At 42.5% G+C, this 12496-nt stretch overlaps 1 protein-coding gene across 4 annotated transcripts in view; it reads left to right on the forward strand.

Moving 5' to 3' along the window:
* Positions 1 to 12496, forward strand: part of LOC137346255 (collagen alpha-1(XXVIII) chain-like) — a 311231-nt gene that overhangs the window by 288438 nt on the left and 10297 nt on the right. For 2 of the 4 annotated variants that reach the window (XR_010968689.1, XR_010968688.1), the window contains exon 36: positions 4778 to 7914. The gene's annotated coding sequence lies outside the window, so the exon portion shown is untranslated. The remainder of the gene's footprint in view (positions 1 to 4777; positions 7915 to 12496) is intronic. The other 2 variants (XR_010968690.1, XM_068009727.1) reach the window with 2 other exon arrangements.

A 12496-nucleotide genomic window follows, 5' to 3' on the forward strand; every position in this document is an offset into this window, starting at 1 on the left:
TATCGGGTTACAGGAGAGCCACCCTCCTCTTAATCAACAGGCTACAGTTAATGGCTTAGTACAAAGAGGAGAAAACTCAGTCCTTTCTTTAACTATCAGTTTACTTTATTCACGTTATTGTACAATGTAAGAATAAGGCTTATGCACTTAGTTAGACAAAAGCATGCAACTCAAACTGAGTTATACAGTTAATAACAAAGCTAGCTAGAATTGATAAGCACACCCACTAGGTTCCTCTGACCTTTCCCTGACCGAGTCACAGAAAACAAAGGATAATACCCGAAAAAGGGGAGAGTTGACGCTGGCCAGGCGTTCCGTTCCCTCTCTCTTTTATGTCGTAACCGCGTTGCTCACGCAGGGTCTTCCACTTCCACGATGGTTGGTCTCTGGAGCTTATCGCTGGCTCTATGCCCAAAAAGCTCTCTTCTTATTCACTTTCTCTATCTCTCCAAAACTGAGCTGTCTCTTTCCGGTTGGTTTAAGCCTGCTCACCTCATTCGCATCTTCTTCTAATTGGCCCAGGCCCAAAGATCCCAGTATCACACCGTGTCCAAATAAGGCTCTTTTCCTGTGATCGCTCCTTTGTCTTGTCACATAAATGAATTAGTTCAAACTGAAAGACAAGTTTGGCAAGTTTCGGGAAGCTTGGATAACGCGGGATATTGTGAGCCTAGTCAAAAAGAAAAAGGAAGCATTTGTAAGGGCTGGAAGGCTAGGAATAGATGAAGCACTTGAGGAATATAAAGACAGTAGGAAGGAACTTAAGCAAGGAGTTAGGAGGGCTAAAAGGGGTCATGAAAAGTCATTGGCAAACAGGATTAAGGAAAATCCCAAGGGTTTTTATACATATATAAAGAGCAAGAGGGTAACCAGGGAAAGGGTTGGCCCACTCAAGGACAGAGATGGGAATCTATGTGTGGAGCCAGAGGAAATGAGCGAGGTGCTAAATGAGTACTTTGCATCAGTATTCACCAAAGAGAAGGACTTGGTGGATGATGAGCCTAGGGAAGGGAGTGTAGATAGTCTCAGTCATCTCATTATCAAAAAGGAGGAGGTGTTGATGTCTTTCAAAGCATTAAGGTAGATAAGTCCCCAGGGCCTGATGGGATCTACCCTAGAATACTGAGGGAGGCAAGGGAAGAAATTGCTGGGGCCTTGACAGAAATCTTTGCATCCTCATTGGCTACAGGTGAGGTCCCAGAGGACTGGAGAATAGCCAATGTTGTTTCTTTGTTTAAGAAGGGTGGCAAGGATAATCCAGGAAATTATAGGCCGGTGAGCCTTACGGCAGTGGTAGGGAAATTATTAGAGAGGATTATTCGGGACAGGATTTACTCCCATTTGGAAACAAATGAACTTATTAGCGAGAGACAGCATGGTTTTGTGAAGGGGAGGTCGTGTCTTACTAATTTGATTGAGTTTTTTGAGGAAGTGACGAAGATGATTGATGAAGGAAGGGCAGTGGATGGTATCTATATGGACTTCAGTAAAGCCTTTGACAAGGTCCCTCATGGCAGACTGGTACAAAAGGTGAAGTCACACGGGATCAGAGGTGAGCTGGCAAGATGGATACAGAACTGGCTCAGTCATAGAAGACAGAGTGTATCAGTGGTGGGTGTTTTTCTGAATGGAGGGATGTGACTAGTGGTGTTCCGCAGGGATCAGTGCTGGGACCTTTGCTGTTTATAGTATATATAAATGATTTGGAGGAAAATGTAGCTGGTCTGATTAGTAAGTTTGCAGACGACACAAAGGTTGGTGGAGTTGCGGATAATGATGAGGATTGTCAGAGGATACAGCAGGATATAGATCGTTTGGAGACTTGGGCGGAGAAATGGCAGATGGAGTTTAATCCGGACAAATGTGAGGTAATGCATTTTGGAAGGTCTAATGCAGGTGGGAGGTATACAGTAAATGGCAGAACCCTTAGGAGTATTGACAGGCAGAGAGATCTGGGCGTACAGGTCCACAGGTCACTGAAAGTGGCAACGCAGGTGGATAAGGTAGTCAAGAAGGCATACGGCATGCTTGCCTTCATCGGTCGGGGCATAGAGTATAAAAATTGGCAAGTCATGTTGCAGCTGTACAGAACCTTAGTTAGGCCACACTTAGAATATTGCATGCAATTCTGGTCGCCACACTACCAGAAGGACGTGGAGGCTTTGGAGAGGGTACAGAGGAGGTTTACCAGGATGTTGCCTGGTCTGGAGGGCATTAGCTATGAGGAGAGGTTGGAAAAACTCGGATTGTTTTCACTGGAACGACGGAGGTGGAGGGGCGACATGATAGAGGTTTACAAAGTTATGAGCGGCATGGACAGAGTGGATAGTCAGAAGCTTTTTCCCAGGGTGGAAGAGTCAGTTACTAGGGGACATAGGTTTAAGGTGAGAGGGGCAAAGTTGAGAGGGGATGTGCGAGGCAAGTTTTTTTGCACAGAGGGTGGTGAGTGCCTGGAACTTGCTGCCAGGGGAGGTGGTGGTAGCAGATATGATAACGACGTTTAAGAGACGTCTTCACAAATACATGAATAGGAAGGGAATAGAGGGATATGGGCCCCGGAAGTGCAGAAGGTTTTAGTTTAGGCAGGCATCAAGATCGGCGCAGGCTTGGAGGGCCGAATGGCCTGTTCCTGTCCTGTACTGTTCTTTGTTCTTTGGTTTTTACCAGCACAGGCCAGTGTCTGAGCTCTAGGTTACTACATGTCGCAAACAATCCCCAGCAGTTTGTAACTGATTCTGTATTTGGCCAACAACAGTTTAGCAGACAAAGCAATTAAGCCATTTTATCTGGAGAGCTGAGCTAAAAACTTCAGGGTGATCAAGCCTGGACTTGAAAGTTGCTCTCTGGTTTATCCAAGTATTTCTTCTCCTGAGAACTCCTGTGCTTCTCCTTAGTGCTAGTTACAGACCTTATTTGTGCAGTGCTTGTATAGTTGGTTAACTTAACCTTTGGCAATTGCAAACTGCAGATATGGGTGAAATCAGTCAGCAACACATCCTGCCTACTGTCTCAGTGAAACAACATCCGGCCAGTAAGTAGTAAACAGGACCATGATCCTTTGAATGACATGTCATTGGCCTAATTTCCCAGTAGTCTGATTTTTATTCCATGTCTCTTTAGTCAGAGGCCTTTTGTATTCAATATGATTTCATTGCTTCAGCGGCCAAAGTGCTCAGTGCCCCACAGTGCAGATCTCAAGAGCTGATGGAATTTTAAGTCTGTGAACACACTGGGCTACATTTTGCAATGCCGCTGCCGAGATGTAAAGGGCGGACTGCACGTCGTGCAGCCGCCGTGCTACTCAGCGTGGCGGCTCTTTTAAATGGCTGGGGCAGACCGCCTACCCCAATGATGTGGAGGGGGCGGGCGGTCCGTTCCTGGCAATGGTGTCAGCAGCCTTTATGCAGGCGCTGACGCCATTTTTAAAGGGCTTCAAGCCCTTCCATTTAATTTCAATATTCAAAGAAATAGGTTTCCAAAAATTTAAAAGCATTTAAATTTCTCCTCTCCCACCCCCCCCCCCCAATAACTATGCATTACTTGCCCTCTCGCCCCCCCCAAAACACATCCCCTGCCCACCTGACCTTCCCAAGTACATGAGCATTAAACTCTAACACTTCCCACCATCCCCTAAACCAATTAGATTAGTTTGACCCCTGCTTCCCCCACACAGCACTGAAAAATTGACCTGCTCCCCCTCCCAACCAGCATTACACCTCGGTTGCCCGAACAGGGATCCGAAGGCATGGGAGTGCCAGCGACTGGCACCAATATCTCAGCGGGACGGAAGCGGAGGCGAGGAGGTAATTAATTCCTTTATTTAAATTTATTTAAATACGTAAATTTTTCTCCCATCGCCAAGCAATGGGGGGTTGGGCGGGGGGGGGGGGTCACCACGAAGCCTCGCTGCCACCGGCAATGGCATCGAGGCCCATGGTGGGCCTCTGTCGGAAGCATTTCCCAGCACCTCCCCCCCCCCCCCCACCCCTGACCACAACCCCCAATGTCGGTGGGGACTGTAAAATTCAGCCCACTGTGCATAAGGCTCAGTAATATCCCAGCAATCCTGCAAATTAGGGGCAAGCACTATAATGTGGCTTGAGGCGATGATCAACAAATCATACACTCAGTGGCCATTTTTAACTAGTGTTTCAGGGGAGGCCTATACCAAATCAATGTTTGGATGGTCCTAACCTTAAATATAGTATTGCCATTCGTGGCAGAATCTCAAGTACCATCACTTTCTCTGGGATATTTTGTAAAAAGCAGTACTGTACCAGGAACACTTCGTTTGTGCTCAATTAACCTGAACCTGATTTCATTCAATACAAAAACAACTTGTATTTATATAGCACCATAAATGGAGAAACACATTCCAAGGTGCTTCACAGAGACATAAGACAGATCCTAAACTAAAGAAGGAGTGATCAAGTGAGGTCAACAAAGACGTGAGGTTTAAGGAGAATCCTAAAGGAGGAGAGGGTAGTGAAGAATCAGAGAGGTTAAAGAAGCAAATTCCAGATCGTGAGGCCTCAACAGCTGAAGATACAGGTGCCATCTTCGGGGTGAAGGAAGGGGGAATTTCATAAGAGCTGGAACAGAAGGTTCTGGGAATGCTGTAGGTCTAGTGAAGTTTATAGAGAGAGAGAGGAGGAAGGCCATGGACACATTTAAATACAAGGATGAGAATTTTAAATTCGAGGCGTTGGGGGATCAGATGAGACTATTGATTTTGGCTTCTGTACCAATAATATAGTTCTTTACTTTTTTGTTACAGAAGTGAACAGCCATTTTTACAGGAACCAAGGATCAACATGTGAGTGCGCTGAGAAGAATCTTTGTCGTCTGGACAAAAGCCAGCATTATACTGGGTTATGAAACACTCCCGCAATTTGTAGCTGAATATGTGTTTAGTGGTTCTGTATAGGAGATCTTAATGAACTGTAAAGAGCAGTGTTCTCAGGAAATGATTACAGTCAGTGCGAAATTCAAAACTGAAAAACAATGGAATTTCTCCCCATCCCAAAGTCCAATGAGTAAAATTACCCCATATTATTCCATAGACTTCCTGGTAATTTGTCATTTCCAGTGGCACTATCACCAAGTTACATAGAATTTTACAGTGCAGGAAAAGACTATTCAGCCTACCAGGTCCATGCTCCACACAAGCCTCCAACCACACTAATTCATCTAACCCTATCAGTATATCCTTCTATTCCTTTCCTCTCATGTACTTATCTAGCTTCTTAAAAGCACCTCAGCTGCTCCTTGTGGTGGCCCATTCCTCATTCTTACCACCTTTTGGGTAAAGAATCTCTCCTGAATTCCCTACTGAATTTATGAGTTATATTTATGACATCTAGTTTTGGACTACCCCACAAGTGGAACATGTTTTCTACATTGACCTGATCAGACCCTTTCATGATCTTAAAGGCCTCTATAAGATCATCTAAAGAAAAAGTCCCAGCTTGTTAAATCTTTCCTGATAGTTATAAACTTTCAATTTGGTATCATCCTTGTAAGTCTTTTTTACACCTTCTCCAGTTCCTCAATACCCTTTGGTAATATGGAGATCAAAACTGTGAACATTATATTAAGTTTGATCTAACCAAGGTTTTATATAAGTTTAAAATAATCTTCATGTTGTCGGGTGCCTTGGAGGCTGGCAGCCACTTCCTGCCCACTTCTCTTCTTTTCCAGATGAGAAGTGACAGGAAGGAGACAGATGCAAGTCAATGTAACCTGGAATTAGAATAGATAAGGTCTCAAATTTTCTCCAGCTAGTGTGTTTTTCACTTGGCCCAGAGTTAAAACTGAATCTGCCTTGGGATTTTGAGAGTATCCAGCAAGGGATGGAGTTAAGGTATTGATCAGCCATGATCTAATTGAATGTCAGAACAGGCTCGAGGGGCTGAATGGCATACTCCTGTTCCTATGTTCCTTAATAAGAACCTGTGGAAAGACAGCAGGACCTCGGCAGGCATGTCCCACTCATGATTTTAACTGCCCACCTGCCTAGTTTCTGCAGAGATTTCACATTTAGTATTAACCCATGAAAAATTTTTGAATTTCTGACAAATTCCATAATGTGAGGGATCAAAAAATCAATAATGATCAATGTATACGGATTAATTTTCTAATTAGTAAATAGTGATTGATTCTTACTAATTCGGTAAGAGTTCCTTTGGTTGCTATGAGTAGCGATGCTAATAATTTATTTGTGTCACTAACCTTCTGTCACTATTACTAGTAAAAGTATAAACATTTCTCAGGATCAGCTACATTTGATGGAATAATTTGTTTCCAAAGAAAGAACCTTTCATCTGGTCCGAATTAACATTTTGCTATTTTGTCTTTTTGCAAAGACTTCCTATCACAGACCTGACAAATCCTTGTACCATTACCAGAGTAAGTGCAGATTTCATGAGTACTGAAAGCTGGCTCTTAAAAGAGAAACCCAAGATGTAGCTGATTAGGAAGAGAGCAAAGACCAAGATCTTAATGAATAGAGGAAGAATCAGCACATCAGAAACTTGGGTAGAACAGGTTCAGGCAAAGTTGTTAAGAGTTGGGTGCCATACCAAAATGGCACATCTTAGCCACAGTATACAATAAACCCTATCATGTAATCTAACTAACCCAATCTCATGAAGAAAGACCAATCAAGCAAAAGTTTAAAATGCTTAATTCCTGTTGCATTCTACATTATATATCTCAGGCAAGTTGCCTTCCTTAGCATGACACTCCCATCCTCCTCGTAGCACAGTAACTAGCTTGTTCTGCATTGATTTTCCCTATCCTTTAACCCTCAGTCTTCAGTCAGATCCTTCATATTTTCCCAGTTCTTTGTTAAAATGTGTTAATGAATACAACATTAATTGCTTTATCTCAGAGTTTATTCACATCACTAAATGGAAATATTATATGATCTTAATTCTTCCTTGAGACTTGTTCATTTAATATTTATATCCTTTAATTCCTCACTCTGTCCAACTTAAATAACCTGCTCATCCATGCCTCATAAAACATGAAATGGAGTAATTTTCCAATTAGTACTTCAGGTGGGGAGCCTTGCACGTTATTTCCCAACTCATTTCCCATTGAAGCTCACAGCATAGAAGAAGGCCACTTGGTCCATCATGTCTGTGCCAGCTCTTTGCAAAAGCGATCAATAATTAACCCCACTGCCCCACACTCTTCACATAACTCCAAATCTTCCTGTGGTTCAAACGTTTAACTTAACCATCTCTGTACCAACAACCTGCTCTACAAAGAAAATTCTTCCAAACTCTGTCCTCTCTCTTACTGAAAATTTAAATTGATAACCTTTTGTTACTCATTTCCCAACCAGAGGAAATAGTATTTCTCTATTTACCGCACTCTGCGGCGGTGCACTTTGAACTCGGTGGCCTTCCGACATAGAAGGGCTGCGGCACAGCCGCGCGATATTATGCGCGGGGCTGATTTAAATAGAGGGGGTGGAGCGGTCGCCCCCGATGACGTAGAGAGGGCGACTGCCGCGTCCCTGGCAATGGCGTCCGGCGCCACTGCGCAGGTGCCGGTGCCATTTTTCAAGGGCTTTAAACCCTTAGAAGTAATTTTAATTTTTAAAGGTACAGTATGCATTTATTTTTTATTAACAAATAATAATGATATGGAGGTCTTTGCCCAACACCACCCGTCCCCCCCCATCGTCATTTCATTGCCCGATATTAACAACACTTGCCTTTTCCGTATCCAAACTTTCCCCCACAACTGTGTAACTTTTGCCCTTCAATCACTTCCCACCATCCCCAGAGCCAATAAACAGTGTTTTCCCCGCCCTGAAAATTTTATTCCTTCCCCCTCGCCACCAGGCGCGCAAAGTATGAACGGCAGCCGTAAAATCGGCAAGGGACGGTCTGCTGCCTGCAGGTAAGTTCATTTACATATCTTTATTGTTAATCTATATATTTAAATGAAGGGCCGGCAGCAAGATGGCGGGGGCCGCACCAAGGTCCCCCCACCGCAGGTAATATGCGGCGGGCCCTTCCCGACATCGCAGGTCGAGGTGGGCCTCTTCCCGTAGAATTACTGGCCCCCCTGCTGTGACCCACAGCGTCAAGGGGCTGGTAAAATTCAGCCCAGTATCTCAAGCTTCTTTCATAATTACAGTTTTTACCCTAAGTATAGAAATTAATGGTTGGAATTATAAATTGAGAAAGTGTTGCTTCAGCTGTATAGAGTCTTGGTTAGATCCCATCTGAAGTTTGGAATTCAGTTTTGGGCACTGAATCTCAAGAAAGATATATTGGCCTTGGAAGGTGCACAGCACAGATTCACCAGAATAATCGGAGGATTTATAGGGTTCTGTTAATGAAGACAGGTTGTATAAACTTGGTTTGTATTCCATTGAGTTTAAAATGATAAAAGATTCAAAAGGGTAAATTTCTTCTGGTAAGAGAATCCAGAACAAGAGGGCATAACCTCAATATTACAGTTAGGCCATTTAGGAGTGAAATCAGGAAGCATTTTTCACATAAAGGGTAGTGAAAATCTGGAGCTCACTTTGCCAAAAGGCTGTGAATTCTGGGCCAATTGAAACTTTCAAGACTGAAGTTGGCAGATTTTTGTTAGGTGAGGATATCAAGGCATATGGTACAAATGTGAGTAAATGGAATTGAGATTCAGATCAGCTGTGATCCAACTAAATGGTTGAATAGATTCCAGGAGCTGAATGGTATCTTCACGTTCCTGAGAAAATCGTGTATAGAATCATGTTACTGACTTTCTAATAAGTGGCCTGTTGTTAAAACTGAGTCCGTAAATTCTTTAAAAACAGTATTAGATTGTTGCTTTAAAAGGAGAAATATTAAGGATAATAAGGAGTGAGCAGGAATGTGGAATTGGACGAGATGGACCATTGAAGAGGAAAACACCTTGTAGATTGATAGGCTAAATGGCCTGCTTCTGTGTTGCAGCATTCAATTATTCTATAAGATTCACCTCCAGATAACTTTCCGAGTTTATTAGAGAAATTGAAGGCAGTGATTATGTGATTGGTGCCTCCAGTGTGGAGAAACATCTCAAGAAATCACAGGCGCGCAGTGCTTGATTTTATGTCCGTTAATTTTAGTATTCAGAAAATTGCACACTGTTTGCCTGCAGTCTCCTGAAATGTGCTGCCTTGAGCTCTGATCTCCATAGGAAATGGCAGATTGTGAAATAATTCCTAGTATAATTAGTTCTCAAGAGTTTATTTTTCCCATCCTAGCAAATCTATCCAGAAATAAAAGACAGGCCAGAAGTGCCCTCAGGGTTTTCCCCCAATCGGCCACCTTCATTTCAGCAAACACACAGGAAGTTACAGTGGACAATCTTGGGAAACTCTGAGGAAATTCCCAGTGACAGTTCTTTCTACTTCCATCACATCTATGGGTCGGTAGGGTGTGTCTGTATTGTGATGCACAGGGTGCATTTTTGTATGTTCATTTTTGTATGTTCAATCACTCCAGATTTTTTGCCTTCATTATCCTACCCAGAAACCTATTCCATGTGCTAATCACTCTTTTACTGATGACCTTCCTGGCAATTAACCACTGTTCTATTTCTAAGTGGGGAGTTTTAACCCTCCAGGATAGGCATGGGGAGAATTAAATTCTTAAAAATGGGAACCCTGATCTTAATCCATCACAAACACACCCACATCTGGTGTAACGTGCTCTCGAGAGATGGGTCTGTAATTTTAATATGTTAATGAGGCTGCATGCCTCAGAATATAGCAGTCACTTGGAGCTGGGGGCTGGATTTCCCAGGGATCGGGCAACCTGGTAGCTAGCAGCTTTTCCAGCACTGCTTATGGGCCAAGGGGAGAAGGAGTGCTTTCCCCACCCCTCAAGCTAACCTGCCAAGCTCTGCCTTCCTCCCAGCAATCCAATCCTCTGCACCCCACCCCCTCTCCACCTCCCCACCTCCCCTAGTGACATCTCCCTTCTTCCTGTTGTGGAGAAAATAAATTGTCTCAAGTCCATGGGATTGCAGTAAACAAAGTTTAATCAAACACTGTGCAATGGGAGAAACTCTCTGGTCAGCCAAACAGTTTCTCAACTAAATCAAATTCAAAACATACATTTATAGAAAACAATCACTATTACTCATTGTCCCCACTACCCCCGTCCCCGCCCCCCAACACATTCCAAAGCTGCAGCTTGATCAATAAATTGGACTGTATTGTCTCATTAATCATCCCCTCTGTCATCCCCTCCCCATCCTTGAAACTTGGTGTTTTCACAGTTTATAATATCCTGTGCCTCCTGCAGTCACATCCGTATCTCAAAGACAACATGTTTACACAGATGTAAGGCAATTAAACTTCTGAATTGTACAGCTTCCCATAACCATTGCCATGCATCCATCATGCCCTGGTTTCCCACAACTACAGTGCTTCTATCTTTCTTCTAAGACTGTTAACGTATCCTAATGCTAAATAATCTATTAATGTTGCCCTACTGGTCCCACTTCATTCCTTTCCAGTCTCCAACCTCTCAATCTAGCCAGATACCAGGCAGAAAACAAAGAAAAAAAATCAAATGGGGATCTGCCATTAAATTCAGCAGGACCTTTGCATTCCCTATATTTCCATGTTTCCTGGCTGCTAAATGTCGCCCCACTCCCACCCCCATCCCTAATCACCCTATAAATATCAGGGCCTAAGTGTCAGCTTGACTCAGTTGGTAGCATTCTTGTCTCCAAGTTAGAAGTTGGACACGTGTCACACATCTGGGCCTGAGCATATCATTTAGACTGACACATCGGTGCAGTACTCTGAATGCACTGGATAAAAGTTAGACAATGCTGGTGCAGGTGGAGGTTAAAGGTCCCAGGATATTATTCAAAGAAGAATGGTGGGTTTTCCAGGTGTCCTGGCCAATATTCTTCCTTCAACCTACATCACCCCAAAAATGATTAACTGGCTTTCAGTCATTGTCACTTGTGGGCATTGCCACATGCAGGCGACTGGTAGATTTACCTACAGAACACCATGACCTGTGCAATGTACTTCATTCTGTATGAAAAGCTTTCAGACATTTCTGAGAGCCATGATAAGGTGCTATATAAATAGAATTTTGTTTTCTTCTAGGATTACATAGTTAACTTTTAACCTTTTGGTGAACAAGGACTTTAATTGTTTGAAAAGACAAATACTATCATTAGTTTTTGAAAATGCGGAGAAACCAGAAATACTATTTAGAGCAAAAAGTACTGGAAAATACTCAGCAGGTCTGGCAGCATCTGTGGAGAGAAACCTGCTGAGTATTGTCCAGCACTTTTTGTTTCTTTTTCAGATTTCCAGCATCTGCAGTATTTTGCTTTTACTATTATGCTATATAGAGCAGTGCTTTAAGAAGTCTGAGTAATGTCCAATATTTAGGAGTCAAATTACATATTAGAATGTTAACAGATTTATATGGAAATAACAGGAACAAAAAGTATCTTGTCAAAATAAATAAAGAGATTTAGGAGCCACTGAAGTCCCAGTTCTGTACCAACTATCCGTGGGTTGTGCTGTTTGATGCTGAACAAAAACAATGGATCAATAATATTACAGATATTCAGAAGTTTTGACTGGTTAATATTGAAAATCCAGCTCCCCAGATGTCTTGGTTGGTAAAGTGGTGCATAGTGTGCTGCACCTGTTCAGACCCAGGAGTGCTGCTATTTTCAGGCCCAGGACATGGTCCAAAACTACAACTGGAGGAGGCCCATCTCTTGGTGGCTCTTTCCAAACACTGAGTCCAGTTAACATTGTGTGTAAGCAACTTGGTGAACAAAATTGAAATTCCTTAAAAGAACTTGCTATAAAATACAAAGAAATAACATTCCAGTAGATGCATTTTACCAGAGTTATTGTATTTTCCAAGTTTTTTTTAACACTTCTGTTTTGGCAGTTTTAGAAATCAGCCACAATACTTCGATTTGCTGCAGTTGTGCCAAAGAGGCCATTTGCACTGAGCACATTTCATTCGTGCATCAGTGTTACAATTCAGCAACTGACAAATGTTTCCAGTGCCTTTTAACATTCTTCATGGACGAGATTCTATGCAATTAACTTGCTAAGTAAGGCACACTAATATACAACTTAACACAAGAGGACACTGTAGTACTTAAAATGTTTATGTTGTTTCAGTCTTCTTGAAAATTGCAATATAATTTTTGTTCAATGCTTTGCAGAATCTGAAATTAGCCCAGAAATTTGCTTTCTAACAAGGATTTCCTGCTGAAGTGCATTCAAAGTGCCAAAGAGTGACTCACTAACCATTAAACACTAGTATTGGGTAAATGCATAATTTCTGTGTATTGCCTATTGAGTCAATAAAGTTTCAAACTGTATTGAAAGTCTGTGCTCTAACTGGTTTACAATACATTGACAAGGCTCAATGTAAAAGCAATTTATAGGGAGGGTTATTGACATGGAGATAGAGAGGATAAGACAGTTTTCTGGTAGACTCTGGTAAAC

Source organism: Heterodontus francisci, chromosome 2 (genome assembly GCF_036365525.1).
Source record: "Heterodontus francisci isolate sHetFra1 chromosome 2, sHetFra1.hap1, whole genome shotgun sequence".
In the NCBI taxonomy this organism is placed as follows: domain Eukaryota; kingdom Metazoa; phylum Chordata; class Chondrichthyes; order Heterodontiformes; family Heterodontidae; genus Heterodontus; species Heterodontus francisci.